The 21,627-nt window shown below is 33.6% G+C and overlaps 1 protein-coding gene and 1 long non-coding RNA gene across 3 annotated transcripts in view; one reads left to right on the plus strand and one right to left on the minus strand.

Annotated features, from left to right (window-relative positions):
• Positions 1–1,195: 1,195 nt before the first annotated feature.
• On the minus strand, positions 1,196–1,706 carry LOC135127425 (uncharacterized). The gene is made up of 2 exons (XR_010280226.1): positions 1,575–1,706; positions 1,196–1,467 (listed from the first exon to the last, which is right to left on the minus strand). It is a non-coding gene; the product is annotated as an uncharacterized LOC135127425 (long non-coding RNA).
• Positions 1,707–1,871: 165 nt separating this feature from the next.
• The window catches only part of LOC135127396 (uncharacterized), a 174,424-nt gene continuing 154,668 nt past the window's right edge, over positions 1,872–21,627 (plus strand). The window contains exon 1 of one of the 2 annotated variants that reach the window (XM_064053841.1): positions 1,872–1,959. The gene's annotated coding sequence lies outside the window, so the exon portion shown is untranslated. The remainder of the gene's footprint in view (positions 1,960–21,627) is intronic. The other variant, XM_064053857.1, reaches the window with a different exon arrangement.

Here is a 21,627-nt window from a genome sequence, read left to right on the forward strand (position 1 = left end):
TACACTGTGATTGGCATTACATATCTATATATTTTTAAATTATTATCGTAAAAAAAAAACAACCGGATTTATAGCATTGTACTTCAGAGGCGAGGGAAGTTAGTCCTAAATAACTTTAGATATTTATTTTTATTTGTAACCAATTTAGTGGACACGTCAAAATTTTCTTTGCTAGGTTAGACGAATTCTCACTCAATTGGTCATTTTGTAGTGTCAGATTTTGGTGTTTTTGTATCGCACTGTGAGGCGCATTCATATTTTCAAACAAAATTAATGAATTTACCGCTCTGATTAAGTTTAGCAAACAGAATAACTCAGTAACAATGACACCACTTTGCACCGAAGAAACTATAATTTAAAATTCCTAAAAAATTATCTTATTCTCCATAAATTCCACTCATACCTTCAGTACAACGTGTATTTACAACCTATTATTACATTCCCGCGCTTTGTGACCTTTTCAAACATCCCAAACCTCACGTTCTACACACCAGAGCTCATTAATCGGAAAATGTGGAAACACTACAATCAAGATTCGCCTTTTCCAAAAAAACCAAACTTGTGAAACTTTCATAAAAACTCTACGTATTTTTTACGCCATAACGACACCAAAATTTCGTTTTTAACAGCAGTTTTATGAGTTCAGAACGTGTAATTTTCTCCACTAAAAAGATACCGTTGTTATTTTAAATGACTCTAAAATAGCATACTTCAAATTTTTACGTGTTCGTTATTCCACTTATTATGTAAATGTAAGCTATTCGAGTCCCTGAAGCTCCGGCTTTTTTTAAATCGTTCGGTTATTGCTTTCATACACTTTATATAAATTTTTAAACCACAATAAATTGGCATTAATTTTGTTACAGGTTTTTTTCGGGGAGAAATTAAGCAAAATTTTGTGAAAAAAAAAGAGAGAAATCTTTAACGACCATTTTTTGAGAATTTGTGGAGAAAGTGTTGTCGCGAAGAAGACTGAGCCGATTTATATTTTAAGTAGACTTTAATATCACATTACGGAGGTAACTGTAAATTTTTAAGTCAAAAAACTTTATAAATGATTTACATACGACTTAAAAAAATCTGTTAGAAACTGCTGAAAGTGTCTATTATTTATAATATAAACAATAGTTTAATAAGTGAACAAGAAATGTTAACGGATATTAATTAACGTCGAGGTCACAAAAAACCAATCAAATTTAAAAAAACTCAGTCTTTATTGACTTTTACTTCAAACACATTTTCAAAATATTTTCAAATAGCTCTACTGTTTCTGATTTTTTCTCAAAGTCTTAAACACGATTTCTTAGATAAAAGTGATTTGGTTTAAAATAAATTAATTAAAGATTACTTCACTAGTGGAATCGAATTACAACAACACTCACTAACACAAAATCACTATTATTCACTACTCAAGCACATCCACCTTGTGGTCCATATCCAGCCGAAGATCTCGTTTCACCGACCGACCTGAAAAAAGCACTCTGATTTATTTCTATCGACGTTTCCATCTCAGCCAACTCAAACAACCTCTTGTAAGACTGCAGGCAAAAAAATGGTACTAACACCCTACTTACCAAAATTTTTGCCAAATCATCTACTTTTCGAAACAATCACCAGGAAGTGATCTTTTTGCACCTGCAGTTCTTAAAGCGACTGTTAAATTCGACCTGGTGCTGCAGCAAACAATACCTGGACGTTACGGCCCTACCGAAACGTGGGCGCGGTGGACCTTGCTCTTCAATAATTTCGTTCTAGTGTCGAAAATTGCGCAAATCTTAAGCGCCTGACGGCTGGTAAGACAATAGCCGCGGAATTCTTGTTGCATGACCTAGAGAGGAAATCAGCGTTGGATTGGAGCGCCTCTTGCGAGCTTCTGAAGGCATACGTCGGTGTTCAGTCGACCAGTAGACTTCAAGACGTCCACTTCTCCTCCTGCTGGCTCCCCGTGCTCCTCCACCGGTGAGTACGACATTTACCCCCCGATGCACTCGTGACATCACCCCCGACTGCTCCCTTGCATTTCGAGTGATTCAGTGACAATGGTACAAGGTGAACGGACGGGTAGAAAGTGATACGGTAGGCTCTCCGGAAGAACACCGGAGATGTCGACGCTCGGTCAAGATGGTAATCGCTCCGACACGAGACTTTCGCAATATAATTGCACATCCTGGGAGCGATTATCGCTGCCGGAACCAGGGGTTACGTCATTTTTTCCGGGCGGGCCGGGATTTTCCGATCCGGGGTGGCCAAAAAAATTGGAGAGATCGTAATTTTATTTATTTATTTATTGTTTAATATCTCTAACTCGGGATTTTTTTTTTTAAATTATTTACTGTGAAATTGACAATTTTTCTACATAATTTTTAAATTTAGAATAATGACAAAAATATGACATATCACGTCTTCATGATAACAGCAAACGTGAACGCTAGTGAAACAAGACATTTTTATTGCGTTAATTATTTTTTTTAATGAATGTTTTCTAGTATTATTTCAGACTTCTTCGAACGAATTTTACATAACATCAGTGTGCAATTGTTTTATAGTTCATTAAAAAATTCTTGTGAATTTGTGAATAATGCAACATAAAAGTTACATCAGAAAAATAGTGGCAAGTGATTTTGTTCGGAAATAATTTACTTTTTATTGTTATTATATTTTTCAAAATTTTGCTTCATGATTTTGAGATAATACAAGTTGTCAAATTCTTGAAAGAGTACTTATAAATAAACAAAAATTAATTATTTTCAAAAATTAATTCAAAAATTGAGTTGCACCCAAAAACTGAGGAAAACACAAGAAGACACAATTCTTCCAATACTTCAGGACAATCTTTATCTTTAAAACCGAACCCATAAAAGACGAAAATTTGATTTTTTAATGTGATGTGATACGTGTTTACGGCTTATGACGTCTTCATAAAGATAAAAATAATTTTATGGCCCATTTTCTGCCCAAATAAACGCATAAAAAAATCAAATTATCCACAACACGTAATTATGCAATAAAAGCTCTTCCTTCTCTTCACTTTTGGTGAAAGAAGAGGAGTTTCCCGATAATCCATTTACGGCCTAGAGCCATAACCGTTGAGTGTTGGCGGAGAAAAGTTAACAGTCTTCAGTTCACCCAGACGAAGCGAAACCGTTTTAACTGTTAAACTCCAAGGCCATTTCACATAATTATTCCACATTCCTCTCGATTATAATAAAGAGTGAACCAGAATCTCATTTAAATAAGTGCAAACTTTTAGTTTTTTGAGTGGAAAATTAAAAGTACATTATTCCACTAACCTACCTACTTATTAATGTAAAAACGCTGGTAATCCATCAGTAGTTTGTACTAGCGATTTATGTGGTAGAAACGAGGAAGTGATGCCCCACCTGAAATAATTACTAAACCTCGCGTGAAAATAAACCTAATTGGATTATCGTTTTCATAACACTTATGCACTAGGTAAGTGTTTTCCAAACTTGTGTAGCCTTCAGTCTCGCCAAACTGCTGTCTACAAGTCTTGATGAGAAATGTTCGTGTTAAGAAAATGGGAGATTAGTTATTGTTTAAGGCGGTTATCACAATAATTGTCAATCATAATTTTAATTACGTTTAAAAGGAACTTCTAGCCCAAGGCTAAGAAAATATTCTCTACCTTAACACAGTTTCGCTATTAAATGTGAATTTGTACCTTGAAGACTCGTCATCCACGATTTTATTAGTCGAACTCCCCTTTAAAAAATCCATATTTTTCATAATCGAAAAGCTGCTAGTGAAATTTTATCATACATCCATTAGTTTGATAAAATGGCTGGATCAAAGCACCGCTAACGGGCTTACACAAGGCTTTACATAAATCTTCTGCATCCGGAATTTAGTTATCAATAAAAAACGAATACTTCGTCGACATCGCCGTAATCACTTAACACCCAGTTATCACATGTCTGTAACTTTCCACCCCTCTAATCGATAACTCAGATTGGCTAATTAAAATGATAAAAACGGCCTTAATTCGTTGACACCGAAATGCCTTCGTTTCAGATGAATGACAGCGCCGGGGTAATGCCTAATAAATTTCCATACGAATTAATGATATAATTTCCGAATTCCTCATTTTAATAATGATTAATTAAAGTGATCCTCTGAACCGGCCCATAAATTACTCAGGATGATCTACCACAAAATGCGCAACGCTGAAATAGGAGGTAAACAATCGGAGTGATATTTTTGCGGTTGCGGCCTTACGCGTGGAAAAAGAGCTTTTTTGTCGTTTCAGTTTTCATTTGGGGAAGTGTCCGTTGCGTGTTCGCATCGTTTATTTAAATAACGCTGGCGGACGCCTGAGACCGATATGATTAATACTTTGGGGGTTTTATTTAACAGGGGCGGCGGAATAATCAGTGAGGGCATTTATTAGCGGGTTTTGTCGAAAGGAAAATGATTAGGACAACAAGTGCTCATTTGTTGTAAGTTAACAAGTGATATGGGGAAATAGTTTTGTTGATATTAGTATCTGATTAAAATATCCGCAAAAATTTGACGTCTGGTTTGCGAAATTATGTACCTGGTTACGAACAACATTTGATTTACGTAAATGCGAATAAATTAAATATAAAACAATATTGTACTAATGAAATGTACCGGTACTAAAGATTAGGTGAATGAATATTTCATGCAACAGGCTAACCTTGATTTTTCAGTAGGTATTTTCGGGGCTCTAACAAAAGATCAAGTAGATTCTAAAATGATTCCCAGGTTTAATTTTTTTATTTTATTTTATGGTCACCTTTAATAGTAGACAAATTATAATTATTGTTATGCAAAAGCGTCGGAATTTAAAAAGAATACAAGGCATTCCGGTCTGATAGCGGAAGCAAACCACTACTAGTTTTCTGTAGCTGATTGAAATAATGTGTTAATACGTGCTAACAGAACTCATTTAGATGCACAAGTTACAATTTGTTTTTTTTTTTATGTGCAATGTGTTGCCTTTTTTTCTTCTGACTAATATTTCTCGATACATTTGCATTTTTATTTAAAATATTCACGATTTTATCGTTCCGCTATTTTTAAAAGCAGGAGTTTGACGTTTTGCGTAACATGCTTTATTTAAGTTGCCTTTAAAAAATGTGAAAAAGTGATCTCTGTTAACCTGGTTAGATTTGGTCTGGCGCGGAGGGCGGGAAATCGGGTGAACGGTAAAACAAGTGCTCCAAAATATGAACGCAGTAATCACTCTAGTGAGTTTTCTTACTGGAAAATGCAACATTTCATCCATTCTATTTGAAATGAAAAAACTGAAGGCGATAGGATATTAATCGGACAACCGTGTTATATAGACTTTGTGATGTTTAGTCATTGTGAATTTAGAACGTTATCTTTTCAAATAACTGAGTTGAATACAATTTTAAATTTTGCCTGTTCCCATTTTGGAGTAAATTAAAAAAAAATGCTTAACATTTAGTACGTTGTATTTGCGTTGACGTTCACTCAGATTTGATCTTTCTTACTTATCATCGTTACATCATTAATTTCCTCTTTAGGTCTTTGTGGTTGATAATGAGATTAGCTTTGAGCTGACATGATTGACAGTGTGTGATATTTGCCTCAAAATGGCGGAACCAATCAGAAATAAGATACTTAATTTGCCTTTGTTTGCATTGAGCCACACTTTAATTCTGAAAATAGCAACCACAAAAGGGCATTAATTTCGTCAAGTCTATTATTTCGTTGCAAAATTTAAGTAAAGTTTGTTTTTTATGTAGTAGGCCTGCTGGACATTTTAAAAAATCTAGAGAGCTCCTGAGATGCTTTCATTTTCAAAAATAAAAAGACACAAGTCTCAGAGATTCTTTCTAATTTTTTAAAAACAAAACGCCAGATTTTTTAAACCTTTTCATAAATGAAACATCACAGGCACTTGATTTTTTAAAATCGTTTTAAAAATAAAACACCAGGGGCTTCTGAAATTCTTTCAATATTTTTCAAAATACAGGAGAGTTCCCTGAGAACCCTTCTATTTTTTTTCAAAAATAAAACACTAGAGGCCTTGAAATTGTTTTAAACTTTTTTCAAAATCGGAACTTTAGGGGCCCTTGAGACTCTTTTAAACTTTTTCACAAACAAAAAAAAAGTTCCCGGAATTTTTTAAAACGTTTTAAAAATAAAACACAAGAACAGCTCCTGAGAATGTTTCAATTTTTTTTTTAAATAACCTGAGAACCTGAGAACCTACCTATCTAAAAAAACACCAGGGGTCCTGAGACTCTTTTAAATTTTTTCAGATTCGAAATATTTTTATATTTTGCCTTGTTTTCTTAAAATGTGTAGAAACTTAAAACATTTAAAATGGTAAATTTGCATAGGGAAATATCGATTTTGCAATTACACTGCGCCCCTCGGCTTACAACGAATAAAAAAAATCATCAGAATTGAGATAGGGCGAGTGGGCGGAGCTTATATTTTGCCTTTTTGTTTTTTTAACATATATAGCCATCTCTTCACAACAAAAAACTTGGAACATTATTAAAATGGTACATTTTTGTAAGGAAATATGGATTTCGCAATTATGGCGCGAAGCCTAATTGCATAATCGACATTTCTTTATACAAATTTTCCTTATCTCAATTGTGATGATTTTTTTTATTCGTCGTGAACCCAGGGGGCGGAGCTTAACTGCAAGATACTTATTTCTTCACAAGAAAAAAAAAGTTTTTAAGTATCGTGTTCAAATTATACTATGTATATTATAAAAAAAGGCAAAATATAGACCCCCGCCCACCCACCCTATCTCCATTGTGATGATTTTTTTATTCTTAGAACCTTGAAACACGTTTAAAATGGTGAATTTTGCAAGGAAATGTGGATTTTGTAATTAGGCTCCGCCCCTCGATCTGACAACGAATGAAAACTTCGTCACATTTCGGATTCGAGATCGGGGCGGGTATGGGTGGGGCCTAATCTTGGGCTTTATTTTTTCTTAATAAACATAGTATTCTTTGACCAACACGATACTCAAAAACTTGTTTTTGATTTTGCGGTTAAGCTCCGCCCTCTTGGCTCAAGACGAATTAAAAAAAAATCACCACAATTGAGATAGGGCAGGTGGATGGGGCTACATTTTGCCTTTTTTTCTTAATATGTTTTGACGATTAACTTAAACCATGTCTAAAATGGTAAATTTTGGTAATAATCAACTTAAATTCTCCTCATTTTTCTACAACCCTTTAGATACGGCTAAAATTGAACATCAAAGTCACTATCAAGGGCTAGTATCTGCTAAGATAAGACTGATTTTGGCAGATCACATATCTTCCAAGAAAAGAGAGGGCGGGTGGGTGGGGCTAGTACCTGCTACGGTAAGACTGATTTTGGCAAATGACTTGATAGTTTTTAGAATCCTTACTAGACATATTTTGTCCCTCTTTTATTAAAATTTGATTTTAAAGGCTATTTTTTGTGAAAAAAAAAATTGGATACATGCGAAAATTTATTTTTATAATTCCCTGTTTAGATGTTCTTTTGTCATTTTTTTAATAAATCCGTATGAAATAAATAACTTCACCAATATACTCCATGAAATTATCCTTTACATTTTGATAATGTGAAATATGAAAATGATTGCCTTAACCTGATTGAAAGAATTTACTTACTTGCACAATCACTAAAAATATGAATGGAACAGCAGCAATTTATTACTTCGATTTTTTCGATTTTTCACATTCTCGATTTTGCAATTTTTCATTTCTTCAATTTTTCGATTTGCATATTTTGGCTTCGGTTCTTTGTGTTCTTAATTTTTTCAATTTCTCGTATAAAGTGCCTTTAAACTCTTTGACAAACAAAACACCAGAGGTTTTTGAAAATTTTTTAAACATTTCAAAAATGAAACACCAGGTTCTCTTCAGACTCTTTCAAATTAAAAAAAATAATAACAAATGCCCTTGAGAACGTTTCTAAGTTTCTTAAAACAAAACATCAGAGGTCCTGTGATTCTTTTAAACTTTTTCAGAATGGAAACTTTCGGGACTTTTAAACTTTTTCACAAACGAAACATCACAGCCCCCTGTTTTTTTTTTTAAACGTTTTAAAAATAAAACACCAGGAACTCCTGATATTCTTTCAATATTGTTCAAAAAACAAGAGAGGTCCCTGAGAACTTTTCTAATTTTTTCAAAAATAAAATACCAGAAGCCTTGAGATTCTTTTAAACTTTTTCAAAATCGTGACGTCAATTTCGGGTATTTTTTAAAACGTTTTAAAAATCAAACACCAGGTGCTCCTTACACTCTTTCAGTATTTTTCAAAAATAAAAGAAGATAGGTCCCTGAGAACCGTTCTAATTTTTTTTTTAAATAAAACATCAGAGGCTATGAGATTCTTTTAAACTTTTTTAAAATCGTGATATCAGAGGCCCATGAGACTCTTAAACTTCTTCACAAATAAAAAAAGAGATCCAAAAATGTTTTAAAACGTTTCAAAAATAAAACACAAGAGCGGCTCCTAAGACTCTTTCAATTTTTTTCAAAAATAAAACCACAAATGTCCCTGAGAACTTTTCTAATTTTTTCAAAAACAAAACACCAGAGTGGCTCCTGAGACTCTTTATTTTTTTTCAAAAATAAAACAACAAATGCCCCTGAGAACCTTTCTGACTTTTTCAAAAACACAATACCAGGAGTCCTTGGTCTCTTTTAAATTTTTTCAGAATTGAGACGTAAGGGGTCCTTGAGAATCTTTTAAACTCTTCCACAAACAAAAAGCAGAGGCTTTTGGAAATTTTGGAAATGCTTAAAGAATAAAACACCAGGTGCTCTTAAGACTTCCAATTTCTTTCAAAAATAAAACCACAAATGCCCCTGAGAAGCTTCCTAATTTTTTCAAAAACATAACACTAGGGCTCCTGAGATTCTTCTAAACTTTTTCAAAATGGAATCATAAGGGGGTCTTGAAAACTTTTTAAACTTTTCCACAATAAAATTCTAGAAGCCCTTGAGACTCCTTTTCCGTTTTTTTCAAAAATAAATGGTGGCAAAAAATAAGTAAATAATGCGAATCAGAGAACTTTAAATCTTGTCAATGATCAAAATTACTTTCCATCACGCTAACAGCGGTGTTTTTCAAGATAATCAGCAATTTTTTTGTTAATAAAATTAACAATGGTGGATAGCAGTTTTGATAACTTCGGAAATTCAAAAAATTCTGTACCGTTTCTGTTTTTGAGAATTCGTCATAGTTTACTAGACCTGTTTATTTTTTGCCATATAATTCGTCATTAAGATTATGCAGTAGTGTACTGTATATCTGAATTAAATATAAATACACGAAGTCCATACACATATGTATACAGGGTGTTTCAAAAACGGCGTACGAACTCAAAGGTAACAAGTCTAAATTCAAGAAAATTCCTTTGCCAACTATACAAATATTGTAATATTATAAAATAAAAAAAAAACTATGGATAAAGACATGATACTCCTAAATTATTTTGATTTCATGTACTTAACACTAAGTAGTGAATTAAAACATGGTCAAATATCTAAAAAAAAAATGAAACTTTGAAGGGCTATGTCTTCTACACTAGAGCCCAAGGATCTTTTAAATTATTTTTTGCTCAATAAACAGTCTTTAACAACGTGTCATGAAATTACTGCCAATTTGTGAATCACTGTGTATATGTTTAGAAATGTATGGATTAATTTTATGGAATTGAATTTTTGATCGACCCAGATAATATTTTCCATCTAGAGTTGAAGTAACTGTTCGTATACTAAAATGTATAGAATAAGAATCATCTTCAGTTTTAAATTTATATTGAATTTCTTTTTTTTAGAATTTGAAAATAAAAAAAATAAATTTACGAGGCCTCATGGAAAAGGCAAAAAATACATTCGGCTGAAATCATTGTAGAAAATCAAACCCTGTTTATGCCCAAAAAGAAATGTCAGAATTTTTTATAAAAAACATTTTGTGTTCATAAAAAGCTTTTAACCAATTTTCAGAACAACAAATCATCTGAAAAAATTTTAAGTACAGGCCGAGTTTGTCAATAACCTGATAATGAAAGGTTGTTCCTTTTGGTGTCATAGCAAGTGAAAGAAAATTATACATTACACCACAGGTTAGTGAATAATGAGCAGACGCCGTCTGTACCAATATTAAAAAAGAAAAAAATACAGAAGGGTCATGGTAAACTAGAGCACAAATGAAACAATCACCTCCCCATTTAAAAATAATTTAACAATAAATTTTTAATAATGACTTTCTTAACAATAATGCAAATATTTTAGTCACTATAATACGACTAATAAATTGTTTCAAGGTTCAGGTCTGGGATCTCTCTTACTTTTGACATATACAGCAAATCTTCCTAATAGAAGCAAATATTTAATTTAACTCAGCTGACATTAAACATCGTGTAATTTAACAAATAAAGACCTTAAAGAACTTTCAACAGTTATAAATCTATCAACTTAAAACTTACTCGTAATTCCAATGAACGTGAATCGTGGTGTGAATTAATTTCATCGCAAAGCTATAAAAAATGTGTGCTTAATTTTGCTCAGAACTGAATATAATCCAGTAATAATTTTATTTCCATTCTTGAGTCAGCTGGCAGTTTTTAAAATATTTTTGGATTCACGTCCCAAGCGATTTATTTTGACTTATAATTCTTATTTGTTTATTTATGACCCTGTCGACTTCCAATTTTTTTCAGTGTTTGCTTCGTTGTTTTTTTTTGAAGCTATTTCTTTTGCTGTTTTTTTAACCGTGACCGATTTCGGAGTGTCAAAAACTTGATACACATGTTCCATCACGAATGGCCGTGTTTTCTTTAAGATAAAGTCTTCGATTAGCGCCGATAAGACGGATAAAGGTTCTGTTGCGTGACGCGGAACTTCAGCAGCAGCAGCAGCACAGCCTTTGGAAAGTGTTGAGCCTTTGTAACGATCACTTCCGAGAGCACGCAGATATGTGCAGCATCTTATTCCAGTCACGGTCCACTTTCTATCTGAGCATCTGTTGTTGTTGATGCCGGTTTTCTTATTGCCCTGTCACAAACGATCGCCTTATTTCACGTGTTATCAAACTATAATCGGATGTCATCGTCCCAATTCTTCGATCGTTGTCGATAAATTTCAAAAGCAGAGATTTAAATTTTGTTCCCCGAGGCGCGGAATTTCAGTAATAAAATCGAAAAGAGTGTCGTGCGCTCAATGCAAAGGCTCTCTCAATTCGAGCCATCAAATATTTCGCGAAAATCGAAACGCGCTATAAGGAAATGATACGATACACTTCAACAAAATCTAGATCATTTTATCAAATAAAAATATCCAGTTCGCGATTTGAGAATCTATAAATCAAATTTACACTGACTGAAAGGTTAGATGAAATTGTAATTCGGAACAAGATTTGATTCTTTTCGGAGAAGAACGCGCGTATGCCGCGCGAACGTTCAAAATTAAATCGCCGAAGCAATATACGATGTTTGTGACAGAATCATTTATATTTTTTAAGAGATATAAATCTTGGAACATGTAGCGTGAAATGCCATGATGGAGAAATAATACATCCAACGGAAATCTCTGCAGACGCACAAAAACACTTTATTATCGAAGATTTGCGGAGAGAGTCTGCGACCTCTTTACAAAATTAGCCGCCGGAATTTATGGATGAGGTCTTCGTTTTCGAATTCATCGGATCGTTGATGTCTTTCATAAGGTTTTGGAAGCTAAACCCACTTGCCAACACAAGTAGAATCATAAATAAATAACGATGTGTGGAAATATTAAATTTTTTAATTTCAAATAGTTGTAAAGATTTTTTCAGAGAAAGTCAGTGTCGGTGTGATTTAAAGATCTTGCATTTAATCGATTTCTAGGTAGTTATTCGTGCTACTAGTACGGGAAATGTTTTACTACAGAGTGTATTTTGTTCGCAAACTGTTGCCATATCAACTGATTATCATTGGACATCGGTCAGCTTAAAAGTTTTATTTGGAAGAAATTCAGACAGAGAGTTTGACGTTATCTGTTTTTACTTACCCTTAGAGTCCGAAAAATAGGTCCCTTGTTTCCGTCTGTCTATCTGTCTGACTTTCTGTCTGCGTGGATTTTTATAGACTGATAATCTCCGACCGATTATTGTAAAATTTACTAAATATTACGATATTATGAATCTCATTTATATGGTAAAACGCCAACCAAACTTTATCTAATCGTTCCCACCAACAATGTGATGACGCGATATCAAAATTGAGCTATAATTGTATAAAATAACATAGTCCTACACGTGTAGTTTATGAATCCGTTTGAGTTTTGCAATTTAATTTGGATTTGCAAAACCGAATACTTTGAAATTTTCTAGACGGTTTAATCGGAAGCATTGTAAAGTTTAAATCAAAATATATTTATTTGCCTCTCAAAAAATTGATGACGTAATCTCAAAATTGCGCCGATAAATCCTATCTAAAATGCGCAAAATGTAACCTAAAAATATGAATGCAATGCTTATATTTTGCTTTTTTTTTCATAATGTACGTAGCTTTTTTCCACAACAAGAAACCGACGAATAAAAAAAATCATCATAATTGAGATAGGGTGGGTGGGCGGGGCTTATATTTTATTATCTGGTAATTTCTTAGAGAAAAATGAGAATTGCAGCAAAGTTCCACCCTCGGTTCACGACGAATAAAATAATCTTCACAATTAAAAAAGGGGTGGGTGGGCGGGGCTCATATTTTGTTTTTTTCTTAAATGCGTAGTCTTTATTCCACAACAAGAAACTTAAAACATGTTTAAAATGGTACATTTTTGTAGGGAAATAAAAGTTCATCACAGTTGAAATCGGGATGTATTGTCCATCGGGTTCACATTTTGTCGATCTGTCTGTCTGTCTGTCTGTCTGTCTGTCTGTCCAACGTCTGTGTCAATTTTTGTTAAACAGAAAATCTTCGAAATTACTAGACTGATTGTTGTAAAATTTTTGTATGTATATATATTATGAATATCATGTAGAAAATGTTAACTAAATTCTGTCTAATCATCCCGAAAAACAATGGTAAAATTGGTTTTAAATTTTATAAAATAACATAGACGTATGCATACGTTCATGAATCCGTGCTGAGCTTTTTGTAAACATAATATTTTTATTTATCCCCCAAAATTGATGATGTTCTCTCAAATTTTTCGGAATAAATCTTGTTTAAAATTTGCAAAATATGGTGAGTCTAAACTTGTGATTTATGATTGTATTAAAAGTTCCATTCTCCAAAAATTTGGGAATATAATACTGTTATCATTAGTATTACACTGCACCTATCCAAACTGACATAAGTGTTTTTGCAAAAGTGTTGATGATCTCATTACAAAATTTGTTAAGGGAACACTCATTTGAAAATTTACTTTAATGTGACATACGTATTTTTATATTAACTTGTAGGGGTTCTCATAAAAAATAAAATTCGCTAAATCAAATTTTATAATTTTTCGGAAAAGCTGGATATGTATTGTTTTATTGTGACGGGCGTTCAATTAAAAAATCACTCAGAGTAGGCATTGGAATTTCATTTGACACAAACGGTAGGTCTATTCTTGTACCATCCGTTTAGTACATAACCTTACATTTTAAAACAAACGCTTTCTGTCACATATCCAGACACTGGAGTAGTTTGTTTTAAAACGTAAAGTTGCAATGTTTGGATTTGTGACAGAAATCGTCTTTTTAAAATGTAAGGTTATGTTTCTGCCAAATGGCTGTTATCAGCGTAGACATGCCTTTGTGTCAAATGAAATTCCAACTACTACTACTCCAAGTCATTTTTCAATAAAATGTGTGTTTCTTTTTAGTTAGTGTTATTTTATGTATATTTATTACTTAAAATTGTCTTCATTTTCTTCAGTTGAATATTTAGGTACTCTCTTGTTATTTCAATCTCGTTTTTATTAATTATATATGTTAACACATTGAATCGATAACGCAGTCATCAAATATTGACGTCTCAGCCCCTCCTGAGCCTAATTGTTCGACAAAAGTGGCAATTTGTGATCAATAAATTATGAAAGCGTAAGAGAAACCTAGAATTATAAAAGTTATGTAAGGACAATTTCCTAACAAAAATAATTATTTATGCCTTCACTGTTATAGAAAAATTGAATAAATTTACGTGCCTGAATTGTTATTTAGGTATATTATATTAATGAACAGACATAATAAAACGGAAAAAATATCCTTGAATTTTCTGGTCTCAAGCGTGCAACATTAATTTTGTAAAATTACGTTATATCTTACGCGAATTTAAATTTTTAATGTATCCTTCTTCAGTTATTAATATACAATGACAAAAATAGGCTTCTATTGATCTATGTGTGTCACGAAAATTTCCAACGTGTCTTTGTGGTTTTTTAGATAAAAAAAAATATATAGTTGGCTATTTTTGTATGTATTTGGACCAGCTTATTTTTCATTTTATGTCTTTTTCGGTCTCATTTCTACGTCATTAATTAATAATTTTAACGAATATACTCTTAGGTGTGGAGCGATGTTCTATTTTTGGCAACAGAATTAATAATGAAATAGAGTGATATTCTCACCGTGTATTAATTAAATTTTCATTACTGGGACGAGGTAAATTGCGAGCTTTTTGGACACTAGGTTTCTCAGCTTAGGGGCTAGTATCATGTTGAGATTGAATTTACCACATAGCAACGCCAATCAGATCGCTCATATTTGCTCTCCCTGTAAATTTTCCCATTTAAGTGATTAATTCAGTTTTAAAAATTTTAAGGAAGAAGTGTGATTTGATTAGAGATATGAACTTATTTGTCTCCATCTCGCCCTCTCTAAAGTTTTGTCGGAGAGCGTATGTGGTTATAACATCATTTCTCAGTTTTAAAGTTGGTGGTCGCCTTGGTCTCATAACTTTTCAACCTGAGTGTGTTCTAATAGAATTTGGAAGTTATCCAATTCTGGAAATGAACTTTAATTCAATACCGGCGGTAGTTTCCATTTCATTTTCCTTCCATTATTCATAGACACTTCGGTACGTGAGAAACTCCGTGGAATGGGCGCGACTGTTTAACAAATTGTTAAAATAATGCAAAAAAATACGGTCCCGCCATCCGGAAATACCGTGATTTATAAAGCCCGCAGCCGTGTATATTACGTACAAAAATATGAGAGTATTATTAATCATGGCGTCGGTGGCGGCGAGATAAAAATTTATGTTAGTGCGGCATTATGTTTTTATGATTCGGTTTTAAAAGCAGCGCGATTTAAATAAGTAATTATATGCGTGTATGCGGTCGACCCACATCCTGCCAAGACCGGAGAAAGGTAAAATGAAAACGACACCTCTGGAAAGAGAGAGTTTGAAGAAGATTGAGATAAATGGTCCGCAAGGCGCGAATCGCTCGTGTGCCGATGGAGCGGTACGGAGCTGATGAATTGATGGAATATCAAACAGTCGTTAGGTTTTGTAAGCCGCCGATTGATAAGAAGAGCAGTATATTTCTGAGGCATTTTCCAGTCGCGCCGATCAATAGAGGCTCGTATGATATACAGGCCTACGCGGGCCACATGTGGCCTGGAAATGGAGGATATAAATGATGTGCCGGCCTTGTTTCCGTCTGTTACAGCTCACGCGGCTCATAACGCTCATTGACCTAACTAAAACTCCCGGCACGTGACCCGGCATTACGCAATTTTTGCCCCCGAAACGGCACAACTTGAGACCGTTCATGTAGGGATGTTATGTCACGGACCAAAGTTATCGATAGTCGATGCAGGGGAACGTGCACGAGAACCGCTCGAGACCGATTTCGGTCACTATTTTCCGAATTCGAAGGTGGGAGCGCTGATGGTTCCTGGAAGCATCGCAAACAAATAACGCAAAATTCGACATCGTCGCACTTGAGATCGGAGGTTATTAATATCGAAATTCCTGGCGAATAGTTATAGTGCAGGTGTGAGGGAACGGGGTCTGAATATTTAATACCTGGCTACATTTTTTGCGACTGTCGAAGTGTCGAACTACGAAGTCTTGCTCGAAGACGACACACACGTTGCAAAAATGATAAACCCTCCAAACGTAGTTCATTAAAAAATTATACAGGCCATACTTTCTGGCGTCTTTTGGAGTCCAGGATCTCTTTCATTTTATATGTCATTGAAAAAAGATTACGGTCAAGTTTTTTATTTTATCACGTTCGTTATTCTTTATTCCAATAGGACAATTCTGAAAAACGTTTAATTTCATACTTTTGGGGGATTCCATTCGCGTAGAATATTAAAATGTAGGTTATGGTACGATTAACCTAAAATTTTAATCCTACCTTGAGATTGTCAAGAGATGATAAAATGCTAGCCAAAATTTATCCATTCATTCTTCCCAAACAATTGATGACATAATATTAAAATTAAAATCATAATATCAAATAAATTTCACCCAAAATGTGTGGTTGGAGAGTACGAAAAATTAGGTTTTCTGTTTCGTCTGTCTGTCTGTATGTGGGTCGCCTGTGCAGATTTTTATTAAACAAATAATCTCTGAAACTGCTAGTCCGATTGTCAAATTTTACATGTGTAGTAGGAACATCCTGATTTTTGGGAAAAAAATAAAAATTTTATAACAATATTTTATAATTTAGCTTTGAAATTGCAAAAACCGAATGCTTTGAAATTTTGCAAATACTTTTAGAATATTTTTATTATTGGAATCATGGTAAATCTTCAATCAAAATTTATCTGTGATTTTACAATTTTGCTGAATAAATGTGTATCAAAATTTATTAGTGTTTTTTGGAAAAAAACCTGAGTGTGACCTCTCCCTTGAGGAGACAAAAATCAATGAAATTTCATTTTCTTTTAACCTCAGATAGTTGGAATCTAAACGTACTAATAGACAAATTCTTTGGAAGTATAAACATAAACAGTCGAAGTTAAGCATGCACTGACAAATTGACAATGTCCACATTTTTTCCTGTAGGTTATTTGCTTTAAATATATTTCATATTGTCCACATTTGTGCGGATTGTGTCCCTTTGAAATTTGCGACCATTAGCCACTGGTTTTTACTTTATAGAGATTATCACAATACGAAAATCGCAAACTCAGCTTTTATAATTTTTAAAAAAGCGGGATTTGACGGACTGTAGAAATTACCTTCAAATAATATTTGCTTCCTGAGCGTAATAATCATGGTTTTTCTACATTTTGTGATCCCTAGAGTGTGAAAAAATTGGTCTCCCATTTTTGTCTGTCCATCTGTGTCAATTTTTAGCGTTTATTTACCATTTTATACATGTTTTAAATTTCTTGTTGTCGAAATAAGTCTGTACATATTAAGAAAAAAAGGCAAAATGTAGCCCCGCCCACCCACCCTATCTCAATTCTGATGATTTTTTTTATTCATTGTGAGCCAAGGTGATCGAAGCTTAACTGCAAAATCCTTATTTTTCAACGAGAAATTAAAGGCATGTTTTTGAGTATCGTGTTGTTCAAAGAATACTATGTATATTAAGAAAAAATTAAAACCAAAGATTAAGCTCCACCCATACCTGCCCTGATCTAAATATGTAGTAGGTAATGAAGTTTTCATTTGTTGCTAGACATAGGGGCGGAGCCTACTTGCAAAATCCATGTTTCCCTACAAAAATTTACCATTTTAAGCGTGTTTTAAGTTTCTAAGAATAAAAAAATCATCACAATTGAGATGGGGTGGGTGGGCGGGGTTGATATTTTGCCCTTTTTGCTTAATATACATAGTATTCTTTGAACAACACGATACTCAAAAACATGCTTTTCATTTCTTGTAAAGAAATAAGTATTTTGCAATTAAGCCCCGCCCCCTTGGTTCACGGCGAATAAAAAAAATCATCACAATCGAGACAGGGTGGGTGGGCGGGCTTACATTTTGCCTTTTTATTTGAAAATGTGTTGGCTTCTTTTCACAACATGAAACTTAAAACATGTTTAAAATAGAAAATTTGTATAAAGAAATATCGATTTTGCAATTAGGCTTCGCCTCATCAAAGCTATATTTCTTTGCAAAAATGTACCATTTTAACTATGTACTAAGTTTCTTGTTGTGAAAAGATAGCTATGTATATTAAGTAAAAAAGGCAAAAGATGAGCCCCGCCCACCCGCCCTATCTCAATTCTGATGATTTTTTTTATGCGTCATAAGCCGAGGGGCGGAGCTTAATCGTGAAATCCTCATTTTTCTATAAGAAATTACCATGTGAAATATGTTCTTAAATATTCGTGTTATAGACAAAAAAACCAATTTGATTAGTTGAAAATCCAACGTCACCGGCAACGGCAACGGATGATATAAACGACGTTGCGTACTTATTTTACAACGGCAACGTCAACGTCGGACAGCAACGTCAGCGACAAGTTTATAAATCGACCTTTAATCTCCTAAACTACTGGACTGATTGTTGTCAAATTTTGTATGTACATCTGAAATATCATGCAGATGGTAAAATGCTAACCAAAATTTTAGTAATCACCCCCTCCAACAATTTGATGACGTCATCTTAAAGGATTCTAGTTTGAAATGATTTAAATGTTATACAGTAACATACTCCTGTACTCATGGTGTACAAATCCGCTTTGAGTTTTTTTACATAAACGTCCAAATTTTCCCCAAAAAAAAGACAAAGTATAATACGATATTCTATGAACACACGGTATGAGCTTCCCTACAATACTGGTTTATATATCGTCATACAGACCTGCGATCTTGCACTGGTTATGCGTTGTGACTAGTATGCCTATATTAATAACGGCATCACAAAAATTTGTCATGGAAAATCGTCGAGTTGTTTGGAAGTATAAACATAAACACTCGAAATTAAGCATGTTATTATTACTGAGAGGACGTTTTTCCCCTTGGTTATCTGTTTTAAATAAATATATTTAAAATTTGTAGAGACAATGTAAAATATTACATTGTCTCTACAAATTTTATTTTTATGATGACATCTATGGATTTCTTCTTCTTCTCGGAAAACTCGCGTTCGCGGTTACATTACGAAGTTGTTTTTGGTGTCGAACTGAGGTTTTAATTTTTCTTTTATCCATCTCTTCAATTCCTTCCTGTTCTTGATTAGTTCTTTCATTTTTGATCTATCTGATCTTTCTCTTTTTCTTTGATGTTTATTTATATTTTAACTTCTCAAATGTAAGCCAAAGAAGTATTGTAATAAGGCCCATGCAGAGAACAGTTACTTCCATGTTTTCTCGACGTTTGAAGACGTTTGAAGACCTTGGCGCATAAAAAATAAGTCTCCTTTGTATCGATTTTTATTAGACAAATAATCTCCGAAATTAGCGGACTGATTGTTGTCAAATTTGAAATATATTTTAGGTAAAATCCTGATCATTTTATAAGATAATATACTGCTCTACTGGTGGTTTATGAATCCGCCTTGGTTGTTTACTTGCCAAAATGGGTATATAACATTTTGCAAAATTGTGCATTTGAAGAATGTGAAAATAAGTCAGTTTACAAGCTATTAGAAAGAAAAGAAATATGGAGAAAGAAAAAGGAAACAGACAAAGACAGAGAGAGCGAGAGGAGACGATGGAACATAAAGTTCTAGCGTAACTTAGGGAGCAAAATTTTATAATTACAACTCTGTTTTTATTTAACGTAATCTTCAATGTAGTATGATAGCTTTGTGCTAGCGTTTCATGAGCTTTAAACCGTCTGCCGTGTAATACAAACTTTACCGTAGCGTGATGACTTTGTGGTGGCTTTTCAAAAGCTCTAGAATTTATAATGAAGGTAAATTTAGAACTTATAACTACAGGTAACAATACCTGCAGTTTTCACAAAATTTACATAAAACTTTTCTATTTGACACTAAATATTACTAGGATACTGTGTGTACATCATTTTTATATCAAGAAAATTTAAGTTTAGAACATACAAGTGTTCCTTCATTTGGAAAATATTTATTTATAGCTTTTCGTCACGGTTATTGTAAATTTTTCGAATTAGTCAAACAAAGTGTACACCACACTAAAAAGACCTTTACAAACTTTGACAACTCAACGAGGATGCTTTAAATTGTTTTAGCTTCATTTATGAAGCTTCATAGAAAGCAGTAACAAAATATTCTCTACTGGATGGGTGCACTCTGTTTTATGTGAAGCCACTTCTTGTTAAAATAGCAAAACTTATAATTAAAATTCTTAGTACTGGAATCTAGAGCAAGTACACACGTTCGTGTCAATCATTAATGCATATTCTAAGCGTCATAAATGCTGTACTATTGAACTACATAACGAAGTTAGCGCTGGAAAACACAAAAGCTGCTAGAAACGTTGAAAGCTCCTAAAATTTTATAAAATGTCGCAGTTCTGAAACTTCGAGAAGGATGTTGTTGTTTTAGAATGTCTGAAACTAAAATAGATACAAAATTAATGAACATTCAACAAGTTTTAGTTTGGTGGTCGATTGTGACTCGTTGAAAATGTCCTTCTAAGTTTAAAATTAGTTTGAACATCACTAACTAAGTAATTTCCAACGTGAACTTATTGAGGACTCATTAGAAAGTTTTAAAAATATTAGAAATATTTTTTGATTAATAGTGAAAAATTGCTCATAAACTGAAATTTACCGAGTCAGCTATGATCTTAATTCATTTGTTCGATTTTGAAACCTCTTCCAGTATTTCGGCACACCCCTCCGAGCTTTGCGGTTCGAACAAACAGCGCAAAACTCTCAATTGCCTCATTTTGATAAAGCTTTCCGATACGATTAATTTCAAAACTGATATTATTAATGATACTTGGACAGATGGGGCTAAACCTGACGTCCGCGGGGATTTGGGAACATCGCTTGCAACAGAATCCTCGAATTAACGAGTTATTCGATTTTAATGAAACCAAAAAAAATCGGCATTTTGAAGCTACAATCCCCATCAGTTTTTTACACTTTATTTTAAATTTTAATATAACTTTTAATACACAGTTTGGGGGATTAGGTTCGAAGGGCGCGGCGGGGTTACTCTTTGCAGAGTGGTCATAAACCCCGATGCGTTATTAACGTGGATTATGCTCTTTGAATAGAATTTCCAGCTGTGGATTTATTGTATGTTTTTGAGAAAACGGGCAGCGTTTATCGATTATGACATAGAGATGCTTGCTTTCCTCTATCTGTAAATCAAATGAAGGCAGATCAAAGCGGAACGTGACTACAGTTAAAACAATTACACAAATTGGTTACCGGCTTTGTCGGAATCCTATATGTAGTCCACATCCGCGCATTGGTTGCGACAGTTTGCCAGTGGTGGGTAATAAAGTGGAATCGACAATAGAGGTTCCAGCTGAATCTTTTTTACCACCAACAGGTGTAATAAAATATTGAAAGAGGCGGACAGACAAAGTGATTAGAAAACCATAAACGCTTTGACTATGTTTTTAAAACAAAATAAAAATTGTCTGCTCATAATTACTGTCTAAGTGCATGGTAATAATATACATGCAGGAAATGTGATTACTTAATGCAAAATGGTGACCCTGTGGAATCAATTAGACTGAAACAGTTTTAGACAAATTTAAAAGTTTTACGGTTATAGTGATCCCATATTTTATAGAGACCAGTTTGCTTAGGTGACATTTGCT

This window comes from Zophobas morio, unplaced genomic scaffold, assembly GCF_036711695.1.
Source record: "Zophobas morio isolate AGI-343-1 ecotype UQ-CSIRO unplaced genomic scaffold, CSIRO_AGI_Zmor_V1 ptg000002l, whole genome shotgun sequence".
Lineage (NCBI taxonomy): Eukaryota > Metazoa > Arthropoda > Insecta > Coleoptera > Tenebrionidae > Zophobas > Zophobas morio.